At 48.5% G+C, this 25911-nt stretch overlaps 1 protein-coding gene and 2 non-coding genes across 4 annotated transcripts in view; all 3 read right to left on the reverse strand.

Moving 5' to 3' along the window:
* Positions 1 to 25911, reverse strand: part of VAC14 (VAC14 component of PIKFYVE complex) — a 1981056-nt gene that overhangs the window by 1229012 nt on the left and 726133 nt on the right. The window lies entirely within an intron of this gene.
* On the reverse strand, positions 18699 to 18769 carry TRNAG-GCC (transfer RNA glycine (anticodon GCC)). Its single transcript has one exon. It is a non-coding gene; the product is annotated as a tRNA-Gly (tRNA).
* TRNAG-GCC (transfer RNA glycine (anticodon GCC)) lies at positions 19299 to 19369 on the reverse strand. The gene has a single exon. It is a non-coding gene; the product is annotated as a tRNA-Gly (tRNA).

The following is a 25911-nucleotide window of genomic DNA, read 5'->3' on the forward strand; positions in this document are numbered from 1 at the left end:
TACAGACCTCAGCAGCCTGTTTGTAGAAGTAGGAGATCCTGGGAGAATGCAAACTGCAAAAACAACCTGTATACACAGCAGCGTATATAAACCGCAGGACCATCTGCTTGGTCAACACAATAACACAGGTTTGGGTAAAAGGCTACTTACTGGCTTGAATATGTTGGTGCACACCAGCTGATTAAATGGGCCTTTCCTATCTTTGACTCCAGATTTACAATCACTGGGTACAACAAATGAGCCAGCACTTCCAGACTTCTCATCCTATCAGAAGACTAGCAGTCAGCGAGCATATTAAAAAAGTGCATCGGCTTCTCAATGGAAATGCCTCAGTAAGCCCTATACTTGCAAAGAGCAATAAGGATTTTTACCCCACTCACGAAATTCTTTATATGTCTTGCTTGACAGCGTAGCTATCTATGAGATCTATTGTTAATAATTCTTTACAATATACATAATGTGGGCTGTGGCTCTGTCCAGAAGACTATTACTCTCTCACCTGATGAAACTGACAGTTTGTTGTATCATTCACCTTGTATGGAGTGCTTGCATTGTAATACATGAGTGGCCATTTTACTTCTCAATAGTACACTTAATTAGCACACATTGAATTATTTAACTCATAAATGCATTGTATATAGAAAACGTATTTTTGTATTTTTCACTGTAGCAGTTTTTTTTTTAACGTTGTACTCGGAGTCAACTGCACTCCAGTCTTTTGCCTTTGCTTGTTTTGAACCCGGGCTGACACACGGGGTTGGGGGAGGGGCTGTTGCAATTTCAACCGAGCAAACCAAGTTAATTCCTACAGCTGAAATGCTATGTATGGATAACGACACAGCACGGATCACAGCAAACTTATATCTCAGACATGCTCAACCTTCACATAACCTCAGCAGTGAAAAGACACCCTTTAACCCTCGAAGCCTTGGGCATCTGGAAACCCTTCTCTCAGCCACCCTCGGAAACTCTGGATTCTTGGAAGTTCTTAGCTCCCTGCCCACCTTATGCTCCCAACTCTAGGAGATACACACAGTGCGCAAAACACTACCCTGGACACTTAGACGTATAAAACAGCACACAAGAGCAAACACGCCAAAGAAATACAACTATCGATACACATTGCCCCGTAACAGGAGCAGAACAGTAACGAGCAAACAAAGGGGGTAATGCCAACAGGATCAGTCCCTCAGGAAGGACAGTGCGCATGCGCAGTACACCCTGAACACTCCACTATCCGCGGCCCAGAATTATTTTCCATGTCAGAGGGAAGCCCGCACACATAGGTAAGCGTTCTTCCCCGCGCGCCACATGACACACCCGCACCTCGGATTCTCACCCGGATTTGAATGAGTCAGATATGTACAGGCAGTAACATACACGTCACATGTTACCGCACACATGACCCCACTGCTCTGTTTCCCCTATTACTGTTGCACAAGGCAGGCATGTAGCAGAGGACTACAGCACGCTGACGCGACACTGAGCCTTCTAGGCACCTTAAATTACAGATGTGTACATCTCAAGTTCTACAGTGCTACCTTTGTTGAAAAGGATAATAGGCTGAGTTGGCCCTGACGTGATTCTGAGCTGTGATTAACACGTTATGCCGGGATTTCAACAACAGGAGTATATTTCACAGCAGCATCTATACGTATGGAGAGAGGAGAGAGGCGAGGGGGCCTCTCAAGGGATAGTGGGGAGATACCAAAGTGAAAGCACTCACACTGCACCTGTCTTTGTCTCACATCTGGTGCCTGAACCCCACGGGAGGCGGACTCGGTGAGACGCAAGCACAACTCAACACATGGAAAAGGTGTCTCTGTTAAATGGCAGGTTTAGGGGCCTTCAGCAATGGAAATCTACAATTAAACCACATTTTGTGCTCAGTTAAATCTGTGGATTTTGCACAAATCACTGCATGCATTAGTGGTTCCAGCAAGTTCAGTCTAAGGAGCAACGGCACGGGCTCCACTCACACATAGATGTGAATCATGAGTGGCACCGCTGGCAGCAGGACAAGCGTCCTTCATTCACACGGTACACTGGTTTGACAGTCTCCAGCAGTGGAAGCTTGCTGCACAGACCCACACCAGATACAGCAGCACTGCTTTCCTTATACTGGAAACTGTGACCGACTTTCCTCACACACAGGGACAGGAGCAGTGTTAACATGCTCACAAGTACAGAGCAAGAACAGAAAGGGAGCCGTGCACTATAGCCTCACGAACTGAGAAAAGGCAAAGTACATGCATCAGCACTGCAAGCTTCCCCCACACAAACAGAGAAGGGATTCCTTACTGTTGCGACAACAGTACATGTATTCCTCTTGCATGCAGCACAGTTAGGATACAGCTTGCGGCAGGACAAACTTCCTTCACACTCAGAGAACAGTACAAACTCTCCTCAAATACATATACACTGTGGAACATAGGGGCAGCAGTGCAAGCTTCCCCCATATGAAAGGAGCTGGGATTCCAGGGGTGTGGCAACAGCGGTACTAGTATCCTTCATGTATGCAGCGCAGATATGAAACAGACTGCAGCAGGTTAAGCTTCCTTCACACTCAGCGAACATTAGAAGCTCTCCCCAAATATATGTACATCATGGAGCATTGGTTAGCAGTGCAAGCTTCCCCCACACGAACGGGAAAGGTGATATAGCGAGATGAGGTGCATTGTTGGTGAGTGGTAGTGAGGGAATTCATGGAGAAGGAGGAAACTCATTGTTTTGGACATTTTCTGCAAGATATGGCCCGGGATATGCGGGTGGCGGTCGATTATGTAGTGTACCAGATTCCAGAAATTTCTGTCAGGTGGTGGGGGGCCCGACATTTAAAAAAATTCAGCTGGGGGGGCTCAACCTTCAAAAGTTTGAAGACCTCTGAGTTAGAGGCAGAGGATGCGAAGGCCGACGTTTGTGATGCAGATAACATCTTTGAGTCAGCATACTATGTACGTGGGTCATTTCACAGGTCCTTGCTGTGAAGTTTGGCTCTGCCCTTGTTCTGCAAGAGCCTGTGATTCGGGAGTGTTAGTGCAGCGCGCGCTTCGGAGCCACAGACCCTGAAGGTCTTATCAAGGAGCGCGAGGGGGTGCGAGCCTCAGCTTGGCACAAGCCACTTATTTTTACACTATGGACATCTTTTTTTCTTCTTTGGTGTGTTTGGCTCCTGTGCTGGCAGCGCACAGCCTTCATGGAAGGTAAGCGGGACCATCAGGATTGCCCTGGATTGTCAACAGATTGAATCTAGGAAGGGTGGAAACCAGCTGCGTGTTACTTTTCCGGAGACAGAACTGTAGAAATGACCCTGAATTCACAGATACGTTTCTATGAATATATAACTTTCTCTCCATTGTGCCAGCTCAAAAACATTAAGCTGCTTTATAGATCCGGTTATGTCACGTGAGTCAGACAGATGAAGTGTTTAAAAGCTACATCTACGCACGACTGTTCCCTTTGTGGGATACCTGCCATTCATGCATGGCACATGCACATTATGTGAGGTTTGTGAAATGTATGTTGTTGAGTGGTATTTGGAATGTTGAGTTGTGTTTATCCGTTTTGACCAATATTTTGCATCAGTGTGATCTTGGGCATCTTCTCAGCACTTCTTTTTCTTGTCCTCTCGGTCGTATTGAAAATATCCGGGATGTGTGTGCTTGAAGCCTCTTTTACTTTATAGGCAGGAGTTACTTGACACCCCCCAAGCTCAGATAAATGTCATTTCTGGTGCGGGGGTGGAGAGAAATATTGATTAAATTACAAGACTTTGCAAAAATGCGTGGAAGCGCCAGACAGTTGTCTCATCAATGCTTCACGATAAAAATGTGTGCGGTTTCCATGTACACTGGCAGAGCTGCAGTATAGTTAATGAAGAGGCACGGAGACCGGCGTCTGATTCTGGCACCGCTACAAAGGCCTGCGCTCTGTAATGTACACCCTGCATTGGAGCACGAATGCTTCCGCCATCGGGGCTGTGAAAGTCATAGCTGGTTGGCTACATGGATCGAATAAGCGAGCAGGAAAAAATGCGGGACGGATGGTGGGGGCGAGCCGGACCAAACTTTGTGACCCCTGGGAAAATAATTGTGAGTACCCGTGACATAGGGCTTCTCCTTGATCACAAACATGGCCGCCGCAGGGCAGGCCCCTGCACATTGGATCCAACTGCATGTGTGTCCCCGAACCACAGCAGGGACAGCACTCCCCAAAGCATGTCACTGGTTCTGCGGCCCAGAAGCAGCCCTACAAATGTTCTGGCATTGATTGGTGGGATCAGTGACTGTGAGTTGTGTTACAGGAGCGACATTTACATCATGATGCTGAGAGCATACATGCCAATATACCCGATCCAGACAGGAGACTCCCACAATTAGAAGCAAAAAAAACCCAATTATTATAGCTGTGTCCTGCCTGAAATGGCTTGTATTGTTTTAAGATAATTGTATTCACTTGTTTTAATGGAATTCGAAAGATGCCCTTTTATGGTCGTATCTTGAGCGAAAGAAAAGCACATTGATTAACTGCTGCTTCAGTAGAAGGAAGTGGGGAAAATACACCCCCCTCCTCCCCCGCCTCCCCGATTTTTAGTTAAACCCCCCATTTTAAAATATTTGGCATGTATGTACAAGCAAGGGATATATATATTAGTGAGTGAAGACCGATCCGTGAGTGCTCAGAGGCTGGAGAGAGGCATCCCGCGGTGTGCAGGAGGACACCAACGGGAGCACACGGTCCCCCCGTCTGCGTGACATCTGTACTTTCTCACACACGGGAAAGATATACAGGTCTCGGGAGTGCTCAGGCAATGCTTTTACAGATACTATCCACACGGGTGACGGCGAGAGTGAAAGCTTACCCTAAATGGGGGGGAATAGTATCCGGTGGCATGTCCTAGCTGATGGCTCGCACCCTAGTACCTAATAAAGGGGGATAGGTAAAAGCGGGGAGGGGAGACAACATCACGAGTGCAGTTAGACACAGGGTATAATGGGGGGGTTACCAAGGCTTTGACTCACGTTTGAAACCTCTGTCCACCAAAGTGGGGCATCCTACTTACGCTTGCATTGGGTGCTCGGTCAGTTGCACCTACACTGCATCAGTGGATTCTGTTCGTGTGCGCTCCGTAATCTGACTGCTATTTCTACGCTGGACGCCTTTCAGTCGAGGTGGTACCTGTTTTCTGTTTCTGTTACGTGCAGTATGTGCTTGCCCTAGGAGACGTTCAATGTGCATGCTTGAAAAGCAGTGTTCTCGCAGGTTAGTGTCTATTGCAAAAAAATTGTGTTTTGAATATGCACATGCACAAGGAATTAAAGTGATTATAGTGTGCTCTATGGAGCGTTTGTTATGTATGTACTGCCTCATTTCGAAGATGCAACCTTTTCGTGGCAACAACACTAGCAGTCAACGAAGTTTACACAGTAATGGAAAAATTAAGGGTAAAAATCATGGATAACCTTCTATACAGTCCAGCATAACACATGAGCGGGGGGAGGGGTAAGAGGAAGAGCAGAAACGTAAGGGACAGACGCCTGAAACAGAACAGGGAGGGGGGAGGAGAAATGCGAGACACGGCCTGGCAACCGTGAAAAGTGTGAGGCAGGGGGGGGGGGAGCGGATCCCTTTGAAGCACGGCCTCGCGGCCGTGAAGAAGTGTGAAAAGCAGGGATGTGAGGCAGGCGGATGGAAGCGCGTGCACGGACACATGCACTCGTCGAAATCCGCTGCCTGGTTTAGATTTCCTGATCCAACCCTATAATTCTCGACTATTCATTCCTTGCGGAATGGAATAGTCGAGACCTAAAAAAAACAGTTGATGGACAGAATGCAGAACAATGTCATACATTCACCCCAGTACAGTTTGTGATGTCATGTCTGTGATCGTGTGGGTGGGGGGTCTGGCCTTTTTTCCAGCTTCCCTCTCTGTCCCTCCCTCCCATAGCAGTTGCTCAGTGTATCTTGCCTGTGTTGATGATTGAAGGAGTGGATCGTTAAAAACAGAAGCTAAACATACTTGTGAACTTCGTGGTATTTGCCCCTTCACGTAAGCCACCCTCCCTGCCACCCTGCACTGTAGGTTCGAAACTACCCAAGTAGAACCATTAACCTTTAATCAGGGGCCACCACTTACATACAAACGGCTGCTCCCCCGCCCCTCTTGCATTTGAATTGGTGTGTGTCCTTTTGTGTGTCAGGGTCTCTACCCCTGGCTAAGCTTCCTCCTCAAGAGTTAGAGAGAAGAGTTCTCCCAATTATAATTTGAGGTCCAGAGGAGGCAGGAAAACAAACCAAAGCAAAGAAGTACCTCTAATCAGACCTATATGATTTTTCCAATGATAATCTTCACAATATATTTCAAAAAGGATGCTAGATATCTGACAAAGACATTCAATTTATTCAAAAGTGTTATTTTTATTTTTCATTTTTTTCATTTGTTCTTTTTTTCTTGTAATAAATACATAGCAGTTTGTGTATATACAAAATTAATACATTCTGTAAATCACTCTAAGCAATAATTAGAAAAAGGAAGAAGAACCCCAAGAGACTTTACATACACTCATACCATTCGTTCCATCATACATACCAATACATTCACTACCCAGTCTTAAAAACACTGTGTAAACATATCAAACAAAAAACAGTAAACATACAATAAATCCTTATTGAGAGTCCCCTATAAATTGCTGCGACAGAGAGTTCTGAGATTTATACACTTTACAGTTTGTACATTTTCTACAAGTCTTTGCTTCCTTCTCTTTATATATACAAGATGATTTTCTATATGGGGGTCTCAAATGCGTACGGCCAACGTACGTTTCGGTGATTGACGATATTTGGTTCACCTTCTTCAGGGCCAAAACAGACTAAACAAACATACAACTACATATAACAGATGCTAAAACCAGGGGGTTCTTGAGTTTCTATAACGCAAAAAGTAGCCGTAGAGACCAATCTCCAGCTATTTAGTGTGGTGAAGGGCTCAATTCATTTGGATTCTGTTTCCAAGGTCGATCCTATGTATATTGGGCTTTAAGGTTACGTCAGTTCCGTATGGATGTTTGTTTTTTGAAATACTTCTTGTGGATGGACCTGATGTTTTGTCTGCCAATTAGGTAGATCGAACAGGGGCAAGCTGCACTTCCTTGCCTAGTTTTGTAGGTTGCCGATATCGTTGTATCACGACTCAGCCGTTTTCGACATGTTGCTGTTCGTCCTGGGGGGGGGGTCCTCCGGTTTGCGTACCGCTACCGCTTTTGAATAAATTGAATGTCTTTGTCAGATATCTAGTATCCTTTTTGAAATATATTGTGAAGATTATCATTGGAAAAATCATATAGGTCTGATTAGAGGTACTTCTTTGCTTAAGCTTCCTCCTCAAGCACGAAAGGATCCTTTGTTACCTGCTGTGCCCATCAATGTTGCCTCCTCCTCCCTGACAATTCTCCAGCCCCTCCCCTTGGCCTAAGGGGTTTCCCTGTGTCCCCCACCTCCCATACCCTAATTATTTCAAGACAATCGGTCGGTCTCTGGATGGTGATCGACTTCTGCATGGTCATTTTGCGTCCCTTAAGGCGAAGCATCCCTCAGATCCCTGTTTCTTCGATCCTGTCCATGCCGCAGTAGTCACTTGACCCTCTGCCCTCCCTCCAGCCACTCCCATGCATCGTCGGGCGCCGAGAAGTATCATGACTTGCCATTATCTAGTACCCTCAGCTTAGCTGGGAATAGCATCATGTACTTAAGATTCTCTGTCCCCAGTTTTCTATTGACTTCATCGAATGTGCGTCGCTGTACCATGTGGGTGAAGTCGGGGAAGAAGCGGAATGATGCGTTTTCGTAGGGTAAATCATCTTTGAGCTGAGCCGCCCGTAGGATAGCGTTAAGATCTCGATAGCTAAGGATCCGTGCATGATGGTTCTTGGTGGGGGACCCAGCTTCGGCGGTAGTATTACAGCTCTATGCGCCCTCTCCGCCGAAAAGAGAGCAGACAGACGTTTGGGTTTAAGATGTTGGAGTATCAAGTCCTCCAGGAATAGGTCCACATTGGGGCCCTCCGTTCCTTCAGGCACTGCCCACCACCGTGATGTTGTTTCGACTGGCCCTTCCCACCTGATCCTCCAGCTTTGCCGCCATGACAATGTGTTGATGTGTGAGTTGTTGTACTCGGTCTTCCAGTTTTTTGATGGCAGATTGCAGGTCGCTGATGTTTGTTTTCTGCCACAGTGACCTTTTCCAAGTTCTTATTCACGTCGGCCCGCAGGAGGTTCACCTCAATAGTAACCTTGTCTATTTTGGAATCCAGGGTCGTTCCAAACTCCTGTATGGCTGCCATGATGGCCCCCAAGGAGGGTTGCGTCGTCTCTTGGCTTCCCGCTGCGTTTTACCCCATCGTAGCCCTTGGTGCCGTGTGCTTGTCCAATTTATTAGTATGGGACAGGGCACATTTTGGTTGCATTATGTTTGCTGCCCGTGGGGGGGGGGGGGGGCCTTCCCCCTTACCTCTTGTTCTTTTCCCCTTTATGTCACTGGTGCCAGCCGAGATGAATCGGGGAGGGCCCCGGAGTCATCCCGGACCCCACCGCTCAGTCAAGCAATGTTTAGTGTTCCTCCTTGCTGGGCCGCTTGTGGTCTCCATGGGAGCAGTGACCCCCGATTGGTTATCCCACCCCGGGCACCAGGATCTTCAGGTGGATGCCCACTGCTGGCTGTGTGCCAGGCGCGCCTCGCTAGGCACCGTTGTTACGAGAGTTCTCCTGCCCCCGGTGTCCGCTCCAAATGTCATCCCACTCGATCTCAGTGGGCCCCCTGGTGGGGTGAAGCCCGTGCCCAGCATTCACGGTCCAACCGGCTCAATCTCACCCACACCGCCGGTCCCCTTCACTCGCCACGGCAACCCACGAGGGGGGGAGATAAGGAGCGCAGTCGCTCAGCCCAGGAAAGTTCCACTGGTGGTCAAATAAGGGATCTGCGCCATTCACCCGGTAGGCCACGGTGTCTGCGGGCCTCCGGAGATGCCCGCCCTGTCAGTCACCCCCTCGCTTCTCACATGCCCAGCTTTCCGGTTGGGGTTGTGATGGGGGCACCTAACTTGTTGTGTTTGAAGAGATGGTACGCAGCTTCACACTGTCTCGTTTGGGCCCGTTTCTGTGTTCTCCAATCCGGTAGGCCCTGGCAGTAGCAGGACCCCGGAACCCACAGCATGAATGTCGTCCACTCGCTCCAATGGAGAGGGGGGGGGGGCCGGCACAGGCTCTGGTAGAGGAGTTTATCGCGGGGCGCTCCCCCGAGGCAGCAGTCAAGGAGCAAGTCCGAGGCTGGAGTTCGGTCCCATGGCGCCTGGCCGGTAGGTCCTGGTGTCAGCGAGCCTCTGGGAGTGCCTGAGCTCGCCGCCAGTCCTCTCCAATCACTTCAATGGATGGGAAAGGGCCGCCAATGTCAGCCCAGCCGCCCATCATGGGTCCGGTCTACAGCAGCAACCCACGAGAGGGATGGTCAGTGAGGCAGTCCCCAACCTTTCGCTGCCTCGCCGGAGTCTTTGCCGAATGCAGCAGGTAGGCCTCAGTTTCAGCGGACCACCAGGAGCTCCACTTTCAGCTCCGCTCGGACTCCGGGCACAGCAGCCACAGTCTCAGACACCGCAGAGATCCCGGGATGTTGGGCCGGGCGGATTCTATCAGGATTCCACGAGGGACGGGAATGCACCCGGGGAGCTCGTGCACTACGCAGCCATCTTGGCCGGCACCAGACCACGCCCTGAGTTTCCATTGATTTAAGGCTGAAAAGTAATGATTACAAGTCAAAGTACCGCAATAATGCCACAACATTTCCAATTTTGTACCGCAAAATTTGCAAACCTATGCCGCAATATCCTGGGTGCTCTGACTGTATTGAAAGTCATTGTAATATCTGAGCTCCGGATCTGTGTTAGGAAGTGCAAAAAGAAAAGAACTGGCATCAGCATGCGAGGATGGCTCTTAAATGGGTTCTGCACCGCCACTTCCAGAACAGCATAGAGCCAATGCAGAGGCACATAGCACCAGCTAGCGGTGCACGGAAGCACTGATACAAATAAAAAAATACTTCCACAGCCTGGCACCTAGGAAATATTCCCTAGGTGCCAGACTGGAACCACAGTTATAAATATTCATCAGAAATACCAGGTAGTTGCTAAAATGGGCCTGCTGCTTACTATTAGAATATGCCAAGGTGATGTTCAGACAACAGTAAGTTCTCAAATGTACTAGGAGCCGATCCAATATGACAAGGCTGCACTCAAATGTGCTCGGGGGCTACTCCACTGTTTGACTGTGCTGCAGTGACAGATGTCTCCTCCTTGGGTTAGACATGCTGGTCCTCCCTACAATTTGTAGGAAAACAGTTGCAGCTTGAGAAACACCGGTCAATGAACTGGGCGATCAGGAAGCTACTTATGTGGGGGTGAAAGTCCCATGGATGGATTGATAAAGCTGTTGAGTCCTGCCCTATTGTCGGATGCCCCACAAGACTCACCTTTGCTTGTGAAGCGATTCCGCAGAGACAACAAGAGCCACCGTCCCTGTACCCACCTGACCCGTGCGGAGAGTGGCACCCAGCAGGGATGGGATGGAACCAGGGAAGGGAGCCAACAAAGGAATGATGATGTCTTGGTGGTTGTGGAGCAGAGAAGGATCTTGCAATAACTGGGGAAACAAGAAGGACCCAATTAGGATATACCACACCTCCCACTTCAGGGTAGACCACTAAACACATGCAGGAAGGAGCACCTGCTCCATAGACTCACCATGGCTCATGTGGACTCTGTAACCAAGGAGTGAAATGAGAACCAATGTAAGCGCCCATGCGCTATTGTAATCAACCAAGGGAAAGCGCTCCCGTGCGGATAAAGGGTAAACAAGTACAACCTCCAAGTACTTAGCGCTCCTGCGCTGTATAATGCAAACCAACGTAAAAGCAAGAGGCACCTGCGTGGTGATTGGAGAACAAAGTATTAACCACCAAGTATCAAGCGCTCCTGCACTCACAAATACTAATAAACAATGCGCTCCTGCGCGGTGAAGAATAACCAAGGATGCAGCGCTCCAGCGCGGTGTAAAGTACATAACAAACAAAAGCAGCACTCCTGCGCGATGTTGACCAAAAGTAAATACCAAGGGTAAGCGCTGTAGCGCGGCCAAGAACCAGGACTCACAAGTGCTCCTGCGCTGATAGGTGCACAAACAGTAGCGCTCCTGCGCGATACTCACAAGAAATAAAGGCTCACTGCAAGCGCTGAAATACAGCCATAGAAAGGTACCAGCAGCGCTCCAGCGCGGAAACGTCCCCTAGGTGAATACCGTGGCAAGCGTTTCAGTGCGGCGAGGGCAGAAGACAGGGAGCAGTCCGCAGCGTCTTCTGGGCTCCATACAGGTTCAGGACAGGATCAGAAGCACAGAGCCGGCGGGAAACGCAGTCTTTAAGCGTTTCCCCCGAAAGTGCTTAGATTCCAGAAGAACTAGACCAGGACTTCACTTCCGCCCGGAAGTGAGGATCCCGATACCTGCATGTGATTAGAGACCGCTCGGGACGGCGAAAATGCCGCAACACGACACCTATAATGTTTTTGCCCAACTCTGTGTTTTCCTTCAGTGCACCTGACAATCAGGCACTCTCAATGGAGGTGCTTTATGTCATTTTGGTTTTGTTCCTCATCAGAACTGAGCAGTGATGATTGGGGACATCCGAAGTGTACACCATCCCTGAATGAGGATTGCTACTGCACCCCAATCCAAATTACAAAAACAACAATTGATGGACAGAATGCAGAACAATATCATACATTCACCCCAGTACAGAGATCTGGGCCTAAATCCATGGTTGTTTTGATCACCATGCCATTCCAGTTTGAACCCAGCCATTTGCAAACCAGACTTGACCCTGTGCCCAATGGGAACAGTCCAGCCCCAACTGCCAGGCCAGGTCCTCCCTGGACTGGAAACAAGCATCCTAGGACCGGTTTCAGGGTTTCACCCCTCTTCAGCAAGGATAGCTTGACTCCAGTGGCATGGAGAGCACGGGACCCACGTCTGGGCATACCCGTACCACTCGGGGTGAAAAATGCAAAAACAACAATTGATGGACAGAATGCAGAACAATGTCATACATTTACCCCAGTACAGACATCAGGCCTAAGTCCATCGCTATTTTGTTCACCCTGCCATTCCAGTTTGAACCCAGCCATTTGCAAATCGGCCTTGTCCCTGTGCCCAATGGGAAAAGTCCAGCCCGAACTGCCAGGCAAGGTCCTCCCTGGACTGGAAACAAGCATCCTAGGACTGGTTTCAGGGTTTCACCCCTCTTCAGCAAGGCTAGCTTGACTCCAGTGGCATGTAAATGTAAATGTAAATGTACAGGAATTTATATAGCGCAAAATCACCGAGCGGTTTCTAAGCGCTTGCTTAGGGAACCCGTCCTGGTATTCCCCTGTAAGATAACCCCGTCAGTGTATCCGCAAGGTGAAAGCCAGACATCCCGCCGCGAGGGGCCTTTGTGGAGATTAAGCAAGCTATTGCCCAGAGTCGCAGAGTGTGAACCCGTGAATCGAGTAGGCACCGGAGCGAGAATTGTCGAGTCCATGGACATTTTAGGACTCAAGACCCCGCCGAGCAGGGAATTGAACCCTGGTCCCGGGCTGACCTCTGCTTCCAGGTCTGCCTCCTCTAACCAGTGAGCCACACTTCTCCACGGAGAGCACGGGACCATGTCTGGGCATTCCCCGTACCACTCGGGGTGACAAATGCAAAAACAACAATTGATGAACAGAATGCAGAACAATGTCATACATTCACCCCAGTACAGAGTTCTGGGCCTAAATCCATCGTTTTTTTGCTCACCATGCCTTTCCAGTTTGGACTCAGCCATATGCAAATCAGTCTTGATCCTGTTTCCAATGGGAACAGTCCAACCCGAAGCCCAAGTTGTCTGTAAATCTGAAATCAAGAGACATAAGCCTCTTTTACCTGTACTGCTATGGAAACACTGCCCTAGTGAAAAGTATGCGGTGTACCCGTCATGTCTGGCAGACACATAAAGAGGATGTGAAGTGCGGAGTGCAAGAGAGGGAGAGAGAGAGGGGTGGCCTGGTGAATAATCTGGAGCATGCTGGACAAGACTGTGGTTCCTTTATGAAAGCTGGAGATATTAATCTGGGACGTACCAGGATATCTGTTCAGATTCCCAGCTCCCTTCTGTAAAACCTGTGCAGCTAAGGGTGGGAGGTGGGTCACCAGTCCCTTTCCCTTGTTCAGGAAGGGAATCTCATGCCCTATATGCGACTATTTCTCTTAAAGATGGCAGGCTTGATTTGAGCTCAGTCTACATCTTACCCGGGACCCGTGAGAACTGGCTGACTGGAACTCTAGGCTCAGACACCCATGAAGACTGGTCGCAACATCATGATACCCAGTTCCAGAATTGGGAACGGGCCTCACCTTTTGAATGTTGCAGCCCCTTTGGGTGGTATAACTCATTAAGCCAGCTCCACTTCTGGACACATAGGAGGCCTGACAACAGCACCTGGAAAAAAACGTCTGACTGGCAGCCATTCTCCGACCACACTGGGTCAATGTCTAGGAAGCCTTCAAAGGTTCACTGCTGCTGTAACCTGCAAAGTTTGCACAAGTATTGAACTGTACCTACATAGGAGGAAGGGAGACATCCTGATCTCTGTACACATCCTAGCTAATTAGAAGATGTATGTGGTGGATGGCATCATGTACAGAGCTTGCTGATAAGCAACAAATACCCCAGAGCCTAGTTGACTAGAAAAAAACAAGGCCATTACCTGGGTTTTGGAGCTGCATCATCACCCGTCTTCATCATAAGGGTGATCCTTCACTGCCCCGAGCCACTGAGTGCTTGCAGGGTGCCTGTATACTCCTCATCAACCCAAGAAGGAAAACGACGCAGTCACACCACATACTACTAGAGTCTGGAGGACATCCTGACTGGAAAATCTTTACTACTAGAGTCTGGAGGACATCCTGGTTGGAAAATCTTTACCACAGCATAGGAGTATGAGATATAAGCTGATAAAGCTAAAGGCACCATTGGACTCCATATTGGGACCAGGCTCACTATTTTTTTTCACGTTGAAAAGAATAAGGCCCACTCGGTTTCTGTATTGGTCCCTGGCCTCCTAGCTGCCATTGCTGACTGGACATGGGATAACCAGAGATTATCCACCAGAATTTCAAGGAAGCACCGCAGGCCTCAATGGGTGGGGTCCTTGTTGTTTTGACTAGTAATAACGACCCTACTTTAGAGATGACACCATTCATTTTTGCTCCATGTGTACTGGATTCTCATCCGCTGAAGCTTTAGCTCACTGAGTTGTCTAGACTAGTTTCCCAGGCAGCCCGAGACCTAGAATTAAAACCACAGTCCAATCATCTGCTTTTCTTGCCCACATTCTGAGCCGCATGAGAGAGCTCCAGGAGATCTCCAACTCAACCATTATCAAGCCCCACGGGATAGCACTGGCCACACTAAAGGCACCCAAGTCTATGAGGACAAAACGTAATTTAATAAAACTTATTTCAACAGATGTATAGCATATTTCCTACGTTTAATCATTTGTGTGTGGAAGTAGATTATTAGTCAATTAAAACCCTAGACCTTACAAAGGACATACATTATAAAACACATACTTAAAATAATCCAAAAACATCAATCTGCATCAAACCATTTCATTTCTCAATTGGAAGATAGGTTCAAAATGTACTACCCATCATATTTATCAATCACAAATAAAATGCTAATATGCAGAGATTAAAGTGAAAGCACAAGGCCGAAGCAGTAAATTAAGCCATAGATTTTATAATAATCGTATATGCCATAACATATACCTATAGATCTATAAGTGGTTGTCGATCATACACCAGCGTTTTCTTTGTTGATTAAGGAGCACGTATAGAAGATACTATACCACCGATTATACATTTTTAGAGAAAGTGCGGATGTGCCAAGATATGATGCAGCTAAAGTGCGAGTTTAAGGTGAAAATAGGACCTATATGCAGGGTTATGATCAGGGCCGGCCCTAGGCATGTGCAAACTGTGCACCTGCACAGGGCCGCCAAACCCCAGGGGCCGCCACGACGAGGATTTGTGCCGGTGCTTTCCGGGGCTTACCACCGGCACTTATTTATCAGGCCTGGGTCTAGACCAGCTTGCCACTGTCATCTCATATCAACAAACTGACCGTGCATCAAAAATTAATTAAATCGATCGTGCACAAGATTCGCACTCTCACGTTGTTTCCCTTGAAGAGCTGAGACAATTATAAATCCATTTTGTGTTGCCGGTGGCCGGGCCTCTGATTGGCTGGATTTGGTCATGTGTGGCTGCGGCAGGCGCAGCGGCTGCGTGCGTGCGTAACCTTTTTAAAATGACACAATGCCATCCCGCCTTATGATCACGAAGCACACACGCACCGACAGTCCGCCACTATTATTTGCAGAAGGAGCATGTCATGAAGTGTGCAGCACCAGCAGTCTCGGGTAGGAATTTCTTCAATGTCAAGTTTTACTGACAGACAACGTTTCAGAATAATAAAACAGACATATTTGCTGTAACAGATATGCCTTCTCAGCAGCAAAGTTTACCGAGGTCAATTTACTTAATGTTTTAGGCACATTTAAATGTATTCCGTGTACATGCTCTGTCCTTCCTCTCTCGCTCTTAAACTCTGGCACGTCTCCATGGACGCAAGAAAGGCCCCTGCAGACAGTGCAGCCCCGCAGTGCGGTGGGTATCAGGAGCTCCGGGGTGCCCCTAGGCACAGTGTGCTCACTGACTGGATTTGGGACCAGTTCGTTTTACAGTTATGCTCCTCCGCACATGTCCCACGATGTGCATCACAACAAAGATTCACATGAGCCATTAGTTACACATGGTGCACTGCAAGCTGCGCGCCAGTGCGTGGTCTTCAGGGCGGGGCACAGGTTGTGACAATATTGTGTCAAGCTCGATGTAAACTGCACATGTGCGGGGGCGGTGGACCATAATTTGGCAGCAGTCTGTTCCCGCTACAGAAGCTGCAGGTCACAGGTGAGACAAGTGAACTAAACTAAGTCATCACGATATTACAATCACGTCTTGCGGTGAAGGTGCTGTATTTACAGACCCCAGGGTAGCCGAGCCCCACAATTTCCTTATTGTTAATGCCCGCGCTCGTGGGTATGGATTGCTCCCAGCAAGCTTTCCGTTTACTAGCATGCACGTGAAAATCTCTGCCACTTCTCAAATTTGGAGCCCAGTAAAAGGACACCTCATTAGCGGCATCACTGCATTAACCACTGCTCGGGTTACAACACACCAGCTACTCTGTGGAAGTTCAGGTGTCCACCCAAAGAGCAAAAATGCTCGAGTTAGCTCTATTTGTAAAACGAAATCTAAAGCATCATATAGGTTAATCTACGCAGCCCTTCTTCCAACTCCATGTCCTGGCGCATGCCGGTTAGCAGTTTTAGAGGCCACTATGTCAGTCTGTGTATATAGTTTTCGGTATTGGATTTATAATATTATGCGGACAGTTTGAAATCCTTCTCCAGCCCCTCTGTAAGGTAAATAGAGAAGCCTGCAGAAATATTTACATGCATACAACTAATTAAGCAGTCTGATGTTAAATGGGTGGTTAAATCTGCATGAGACGTAGTGGTTGATTGTGCATGAGGCATGGGTGTCAGTCATTGGAGGGTGGCATTTTCTGGTTTGAGGAAATGAATAGTCAGTTATTGTGTATTCAATTTTGTGTATTCAATTTTGTGCATCTTACTATGCACTTGTGTGTACTGTGCTCCACAAGCGCCCCGCCTCCTCTCCATTTGCTTTGTAGTCACTTACAAATACATGACGTCTATTACAGCATTGCTTCCAGTATATTAATTGCACCATAGCAGGCAGTTTTATCTTGAGCAAGAAATGCACATGTAAACTCCAACCCCAAGAATTATGAGCCCGTTTTGGATAAGGTGTGTATAAATAAGGCAGATGTTCTTTGTTTTAACAAAGGTATGCAGTGTAACGATGAGACCTGCGTGGCATTGGGAAGCACATCTAGCGACGTGCAGAACAGAGTCAAAGATTATCCTGGAGTTAGGCATGGGGTATGCGAGGCACTCTGGATTGTATGTGGGAGGGTTCTGGCTTGGAGAAGTGTGGTGGGGGCTTCAACCTTTAGACAGAAGACCATTGACAGAGCCAGTGTGCATTTTAGCATGGCAATATTAGAGGGTTAAGGAAGCCAGGTTAGGCCACATGAAAAACCGAGGCCTCAAGCTTCTGTACATGGCCTGAGCCTGGGGTGTAGGTTTTGGGGAGCACAGCCGCCAGCAACTTCAAATTAAAAGGAGGGGGGGTCAGGAGGAGGTGGAAGGGAGATTCTCAGCCTGGATTTTTGAGAACAGTTAACAATGTAGAAAGATAATATGTAAAGCATTGTATTGTTATTTTTGATAGTGTCATGTTAGTATTTTACTTATTTTTTACTTATTTTGTGGAATCGCACAATTGCCCAGTGTGTTTGGTCAAAACTGGATGGAGCTTAAACAACGTTGCAGACGATTTTGTGTCCTGCTGTCCCTCAGTCGCATTCTAGGGACATCTGTGGCAATCGCAAATACCTTTCTAGGTGCACAATTAAACTGCGAAATTTGTGAAAAAAAATATGATTTAATCAATATTTTAAAGTAAGGTTTGGGGTTCTCCCAAGATTGTTAGAGGCAAATTAGAATCAAACACTGCATTTTGATGCACTTTGCACCAGAAACATTGGTAAAATCTAGATCAGACTGAAAGACAAAGTCAAGGAAGATTTATGGTATGCCCCAAGGGATTTTGAGAAAAAATATGTAGCAAAAATACCACATTACAAGGACCCTCAATCTAAAGCATTAATGAAAATGAATGATATTAAATAAACAACGATCAAAAACACGGAGGGTTTGATGGATGTAACCTGTCAAGACCTCGAAGAGACGGTGCCCGGCATGCGGAAACGTCAGGGGATGGTGAATTTAGAGGTTCTCGGGATGCAGATTTCTGGTTTGCTACACTGCCAGTCCGTCCGTTCAAAAACGCGGGTTCAGCTGTCATCTAAGAATCATATGTAATGGAAATTATGAGAAAGTGAATAATGCTAAAATATCTAATTACTTGGCTTAACTAGTGTCACCTTCCTGAGCTCCGCCCGTCCGGACCCACTCTTCCGGGGCCCCCACCTACGCTCCCTGCACAGGGCCACCATGAGCCTAGAGCCGGCCCTGTTATGATGCAGCTAAAGTGCCAATGTGCGAGTTTAAGATGCCAGATACGCAAGTAATGTGCAATGGTTTACACAACTTAACAGGATAGGGAGCAACTTAAGTCCATTTTCCTAGCAACCTGTCCCTACCTCACAAAGGACTCAAATGTCATCGTCCCCTCGACGTCCACCAACTCCTCCCATGACGGAACTTAAACTCCAATCAAGGTTTTAAAATGACCCCAGAACAGTACAAATCTGTTTTTCAGCATTATAGTACTTGGGTCAAATGACTCCTTCAGTGCAGTTCTACAGGACCTGAATCCTAAACTGGTAAACTCTCTTCTTAACAAAGTAAAATTAGAATTGAAAGGTAATACTTATAATTTGTACTAAAATAAAACATTACGCTTTGCATTGGCCGGGAATCGAACCCGGGCCTCCCGCGTGGCAGGCGAGAATTCTACCACTGAACCACCAATGCTACAGCTAAGAGAACTGTCAAATTAGCTCTTGAGAAGTCTTCCGCAGAGCCCAGAGTTTGATGTACAGAGTCCATGTACTGCCCCATCAAGCAACATTATGAGGAATCTAGCGCCAAACACTGAGGAGCTACATCATATTCACCAATTAGTCGAAGTCCTTTTTTAAAAGAATAAACTACTGACTCGACATTTATGTTACTGCGGGATATGTCAGGCGTCATACGGTGTCTGAGTTTTTAACCTCGGCCCCTTTACCGCCCCACAAAATTTCTGAAGTAAGTCACTACTGCGCGCCCTCGCTACACTGGAAGACTCAAGTGGCTTAAAAAAGTAACTTTGTTATGCAATTAATATCAAGAAGATAACTGCCCAGAGAAGTGCGTTCATCACTCAGTGCACCCACATCTGTGAAGATGATATAACATTAAAAGCATATTATTTCAACAGATATAGAACACCTTTCCTACGTTCAATAACTTAGAAATCAATAGTTTTATTTATACTAAACATTTAAAAAAATATGTGCCCTGCATTGGCCGGGAATCGAACCCGGGCCTCCCGCGTGGCAGGCGAGAATTCTACCACTGAACCACCAATGCTGCAGTTGAAGGACCTTTTTCGACAGATGTACTGAATTTTTTCTCAAAGCCACGTTACTCTTCAAACTATGCACTGCCACGTCAGCACGCAGGCTGCGCTCTAAAGTCTGCTACCCGTGCAGAGGATGTACTACTACATAACAAGCTCCGACCAGGAAAGGGTGCCTGTGACAAAGAGCGGGAATGTTACCAACAAACAATTCATCTGAACATTTTCACTTTGCTATCAAAATGTGGCATACTTAAATACCATGTTTTTATTTGATAAATGAAACATTTTAAAAAGCCACAGTTTAAATCCATTTGGAAGGATGTGTGCGAGAGCGTTCTCCCTTGTTTTCTCAGGTACAGAGAAGATGAATTTTGAAGTATGTCAGGTGAGCCGAATTGGAGCGGTCATAAGTTTAGCTTGGCAGTGCTGCCGACATTTGCCCTCACAAGTGCTGGCCTGCCACTCTCCGCCATGACAGGGTAGAGGGAGATAACAATCTTTATATGCCATAAAGTGTTGAATGCATTTGTGCAAAAGCACGTCGCCTACATTTGCCAGCGAATAACATTTGTCACAGGAAGTGAAGCCAACATTCGTGACAGGTTACGCTTAGAACACTTGTCAAAGGTGGCGCCATAATCATTAATGCCTGCTGCCACCGTACCCAGCACGGCGTGTTTGCTAGGCTCACACGCCCCCAGGAAGTGCGGCTGATGGTAGCTGCCTGGCTCTCTGACCGAAAGTGCTGCTAATTCGAATGCTATTGGTCCACACTGTTTCTATTCAGGAGTGCGGATATCAGTGCTAAGAAGTGCTGCTAGCATCAATGCTCCGGAGGGGTCCAACCATTTCTGGTTCTGTCCTGGAGACCTGGTCACACTTCCGCCAGGTGCTTCTGGTGTGAATGGTTTAGTTCGGGGAGAGATGCCAATATGTCTGACAGTTGGCGCTTCTGTCGTTTAGGCCTGAAAGGCCGCCAGCAGCATTCTTCCAGGTCAAAAGTACACAATGCCAAGGACTACGGACATTTACTGCCAGAGAGCCATGCCGATGATAACACAGAGGGGTACACAGACCCCTGGGAGGGAGACCTGCTAACACTGACCCAAGAGAGGGAGACCTGCCAACACTGAAACCAGGGAAAGAGACCTGCCAACACTGACCCCAGGGAGGGAGACCTGCTAACACTGACCCCAGGGAGGGAGACCAGCTAACACTGACCCCAGGGAGGGAGACCTGCTAACACTGACCCCAGGGAGGGAGACCAGCTAACACTGACCCCAGGGAGGGAGACCTGCCCACACTGACCCATGGGGGGTAGACCTGCCAAAACCGACCCCTGGGAGGGAGACCTGCCAACACTGACCCCAGGGAGGGAGACCTGCTAACACTGACCCCAGGGAGGGAAACCTGCTAACACTGACCCCAGGGAGGGAGACCTGCTAACACTGATCCCAGGGAGGGAGACCTGCTAACACTGATCCCAGGGAGGGAGACCTGCTACAGGGCCGGCTCTAGGCTCATGGTGGCCCTGTGCAGGGAGCGTAGGTGGGGGCCCCGGAAGAGTGGGTCCGGACGGGCGGAGCTCAGGAAGGTGACACTAGTTAAGCCAAGTAATTAGATATTTTAGCATTATTCACTTTCTCATAATTTCCATTACATATGATTCTTAGATGACAGCTGAACCCGCGTTTTTGAACGGACGGACTGGCAGTGTAGCAAACCAGAAATCTGCATCCCGAGAACCTCTAAATTCACCATCCCCTGACGTTTCCGCATGCCGGGCACCGTCTCTTCGAGGTCTTGACAGGTTACATCCATCAAACCCTCCGTGTTTTTGATCGTTGTTTATTTAATATCATTCATTTTCATTAATGCTTTAGATTGAGGGTCCTTGTAATGTGGTATTTTTGCTACATATTTTTTCTCAAAATCCCTTGGGGCATACCATAAATCTTCCTTGACTTTGTCTTTCAGTCTGATCTAGATTTTACCAATGTTTCTGGTGCAAAGTGCATCAAAATGCAGTGTTTGATTCTAATTTGCCTCTAACAATCTTGGGAGAACCCCAAACCTTACTTTAAAATATTGATTAAATCATATTTTTTTTCACAAATTTCGCAGTTTAATTGTGCACCTAGAAAGGTATTTGCGATTGCCACAGATGTCCCTAGAATGCGACTGAGGGACAGCAGGACACAAAATCGTCTGCAACGTTGTTTAAGCTCCATCCAGTTTTGACCAAACACACTGGGCAATTGTGCGATTCCACAAAATAAGTAAAAAATAAGTAAAATACTAACATGACACTATCAAAAATAACAATACAATGCTTTACATATTATCTTTCTACATTGTTAACTGTTCTCAAAAATCCAGGCTGAGAATCTCCCTTCCACCTCCTCCTGACCCCCCCTCCTTTTAATTTGAAGTTGCTGGCGGCTGTGCTCCCCAAAACCTACACCCCAGGCTCAGGCCATGTACAGAAGCTTGAGGCCTCGGTTTTTCATGTGGCCTAACCTGGCTTCCTTAACCCTCTAATATTGCCATGCTAAAATGCACACTGGCTCTGTCAATGGTCTTCTGTCTAAAGGTTGAAGCCCCCACCACACTTCTCCAAGCCAGAACCCTCCCACATACAATCCAGAGTGCCTCGCATACCCCATGCCTAACTCCAGGATAATCTTTGACTCTGTTCTGCACGTCGCTAGATGTGCTTCCCAATGCCACGCAGGTCTCATCGTTACACTGCATACCTTTGTTAAAACAAAGAACATCTGCCTTATTTATACACACCTTATCCAAAACGGGCTCATAATTCTTGGGGTTGGAGTTTACATGTGCATTTCTTGCTCAAGATAAAACTGCCTGCTATGGTGCAATTAATATACTGGAAGCAATGCTGTAATAGACGTCATGTATTTGTAAGTGACTACAAAGCAAATGGAGAGGAGGCGGGGCGCTTGTGGAGCACAGTACACACAAGTGCATAGTAAGATGCACAAAATTGAATACACAAAATTGAATACACAATAACTGACTATTCATTTCCTCAAACCAGAAAATGCCACCCTCCAATGACTGACACCCATGCCTCATGCACAATCAACCACTACGTCTCATGCAGATTTAACCACCCATTTAACATCAGACTGCTTAATTAGTTGTATGCATGTAAATATTTCTGCAGGCTTCTCTATTTACCTTACAGAGGGGCTGGAGAAGGATTTCAAACTGTCCGCATAATATTATAAATCCAATACCGAAAACTATATACACAGACTGACATAGTGGCCTCTAAAACTGCTAACCGGCATGCGCCAGGACATGGAGTTGGAAGAAGGGCTGCGTAGATTAACCTATATGATGCTTTAGATTTCGTTTTACAAATAGAGCTAACTCGAGCATTTTTGCTCTTTGGGTGGACACCTGAACTTCCACAGAGTAGCTGGTGTGTTGTAACCCGAGCAGTGGTTAATGCAGTGATGCCGCTAATGAGGTGTCCTTTTACTGGGCTCCAAATTTGAGAAGTGGCAGAGATTTTCACGTGCATGCTAGTAAACGGAAAGCTTGCTGGGAGCAATCCATACCCACGAGCGCGGGCATTAACAATAAGGAAATTGTGGGGCTCGGCTACCCTGGGGTCTGTAAATACAGCACCTTCACCGCAAGACGTGATTGTAATATCGTGATGACTTAGTTTAGTTCACTTGTCTCACCTGTGACCTGCAGCTTCTGTAGCGGGAACAGACTGCTGCCAAATTATGGTCCACCGCCCCCGCACATGTGCAGTTTACATCGAGCTTGACACAATATTGTCACAACCTGTGCCCCGCCCTGAAGACCACGCACTGGCGCGCAGCTTGCAGTGCACCATGTGTAACTAATGGCTCATGTGAATCTTTGTTGTGATGCACATCGTGGGACATGTGCGCAGGAGCATAACTGTAAAACGAACTGGTCCCAAATCCAGTCAGTGAGCACACTGTGCCTAGGGGCACCCCGGAGCTCCTGATACCCACCGCACTGCGGGGCTGCACTGTCTGCAGGGGCCTTTCTTGCGTCCATGGAGACGTGCCAGAGTTTAAGAGCGAGAGAGGAAGGACAGAGCATGTACACGGAATACATTTAAATGTGCCTAAAACATTAAGTAAATTGACCTCGGTAAACTTTGCTGCTGAGAAGGCATATCTGTTACAGCAAATATGTCTGTTTTATTATTCTGAAACGTTGTCTGTCAGTAAAACTTGACATTGAAGAAATTCCTACCCGAGACTGCTGGTGCTGCACACTTCATGACATGCTCCTTCTGCAAATAATAGTGGCGGACTGTCGGTGCGTGTGTGCTTCGTGATCATAAGGCGGGATGGCATTGTGTCATTTTAAAAAGGTTACGCACGCACGCAGCCGCTGCGCCTGCCGCAGCCACACATGACCAAATCCAGCCAATCAGAGGCCCGGCCACCGGCAACACAAAATGGATTTATAATTGTCTCAGCTCTTCAAGGGAAACAACGTGAGAGTGCGAATCTTGTGCACGATCGATTTAATTAATTTTTGATGCACGGTCAGTTTGTTGATATGAGATGACAGTGGCAAGCTGGTCTAGACCCAGGCCTGATAAATAAGTGCCGGTGGTAAGCCCCGGAAAGCACCGGCACAAATCCTCGTCGTGGCGGCCCCTGGGGTTTGGCGGCCCTGTGCAGGTGCACAGTTTGCACATGCCTAGGGCCCGCCCTGCCTGCTAACACTGACCCCAGGGAGGGAGACCTGCCAACACTGACCCCAGGGAGGGAGACCTGCCAACACTGACCCCAGGGATGGAGACCTGCCAACACTGACCCCAGAGAGGGAGGCCTGTCAACCCTGACCCCTGGGACGGAGACCTGCTAACACCGACCCTAGGGAGGGAGACCTGCTAACAACGACCCCAGGGAGGGAGACCTGCTAACACCGACCCCAGGGAGGAAGACCTGCTAACACCGACCCCTAGGCGGGACACCTGCCAAAACTGACCCATGGGAGCGAGACCTACTAACACTGACCCCTAGGAGGGACACCTGCCAAAACTGACCCCTGGGAGGGAGACCTACTAACACTGACCCCAGGGAGGGACAACTGCCAAAACTGACCCCTGGGAGGGAGATGCCAAACTGACCTCAGAGAGTGAGACCTGCTAACACTGACCCCAAGGAGGGAGACCTACCAACACTGACCCCAGGGATGGAGACCTGCCAACACTGACCGCAGGGAGGGAGACCTGCCAACATTTACCCCAGGGAGGGAGACCTGCCAACACTCACTGCAGGGAGGGAGGCCTGCCAACACTCACTGCAGGGAGGGAAACATGCCAACACTGACCCCAGGGAGGTAGACCTGCCAACACTCGCCTCCTGGGAGGGAGACCTGCCAACACTGACCCCAGGGAGGGAGACTTGCCAACACTGACCCCAGGGATGGAGACCTGCCAACACTGACCCCAGAGAGGGAGACCTGCCAACACTGACCCCAGGGAAGGAGACCTGCCAACACTGACCCCTGGGAGGGAGACCTGCCTACACTCACCGCAGGGAGGGACACCTGCTAACACTGACCCTAGGGAGAGAGACCTGCCAACACTCACTGAAGGGAGGGAGACCTGCTAACACTGACCCCAGGGAGGGAGACCTGCTAACACTGACCCCAGGGAGGGAGACCTGCTAACATTGACCCCAGGGAGGGAGACCTGCCAACACTGACCCCAGGGAGGGAGACCTGCCAACACTGACCCCAGGGATGGAGACCTGCCAACACTGACCCCAGGGAGGGAGACCTGCCAACACTGACCCCAGGGAGGGAGACCTGCTAACACTGACCCCAGGGAGGGAGATCTGTGAACATTGATCCCAGGGATGGAGACCTGGCAACACTGACCCCAGAGATGGAGACCTTCCAACACTGACTCCAGGGATGGAGACCTGCCAACACTGACCCCAGGGATGGAGACCTGCCAACACTGACCCCAGGGAGGGAGACCTGCAAACCATGACACCAGGGAGGGAGCCCCGCTAACCCTGCCCCCAGGGAGGGAGACCTGCCAACCCCGACACCAGGGGGGGAGCCCCGCTAACCCTGACCCCAGGGAGGGAGACCTGCCAACCAAGACACCAGGGAGGGAGCCCCGCTAACCCTGACCCCAGGGTGAGAGACCTGCCAAATCTGACACCACGGAGCGAGACCTGTTAACACTGACACCAGGGAGGGCGACCTGCCAACAGTGACACCAGGGAGGGACACCCGCTAACCCTGACCCTAGGGAGGGAGACCTGCCAACCATGACACCAGGGAGGAAGATGAGCTAACCCCGACTCCAGGGAGGGAGACCTGCCAACCCTGACACCAGCCAGGGAGGGGGACCCGTTAACTCTGACCCCAGGGAGGGAGACCTGCCAACCCTGACACTAGGGAGGAGACCTGCCAAGCCTGACGACCGGGGAGGGCAACCTGCCAACACTGACCCTTGGGAGGGCGACCTACAAACAATCACTGCAGGGAGGGAGACCTGCCAACC

The sequence above is a fragment of the Lissotriton vulgaris genome, chromosome 12 (genome assembly GCF_964263255.1).
Source record: "Lissotriton vulgaris chromosome 12, aLisVul1.2, whole genome shotgun sequence".
Lineage (NCBI taxonomy): Eukaryota > Metazoa > Chordata > Amphibia > Caudata > Salamandridae > Lissotriton > Lissotriton vulgaris.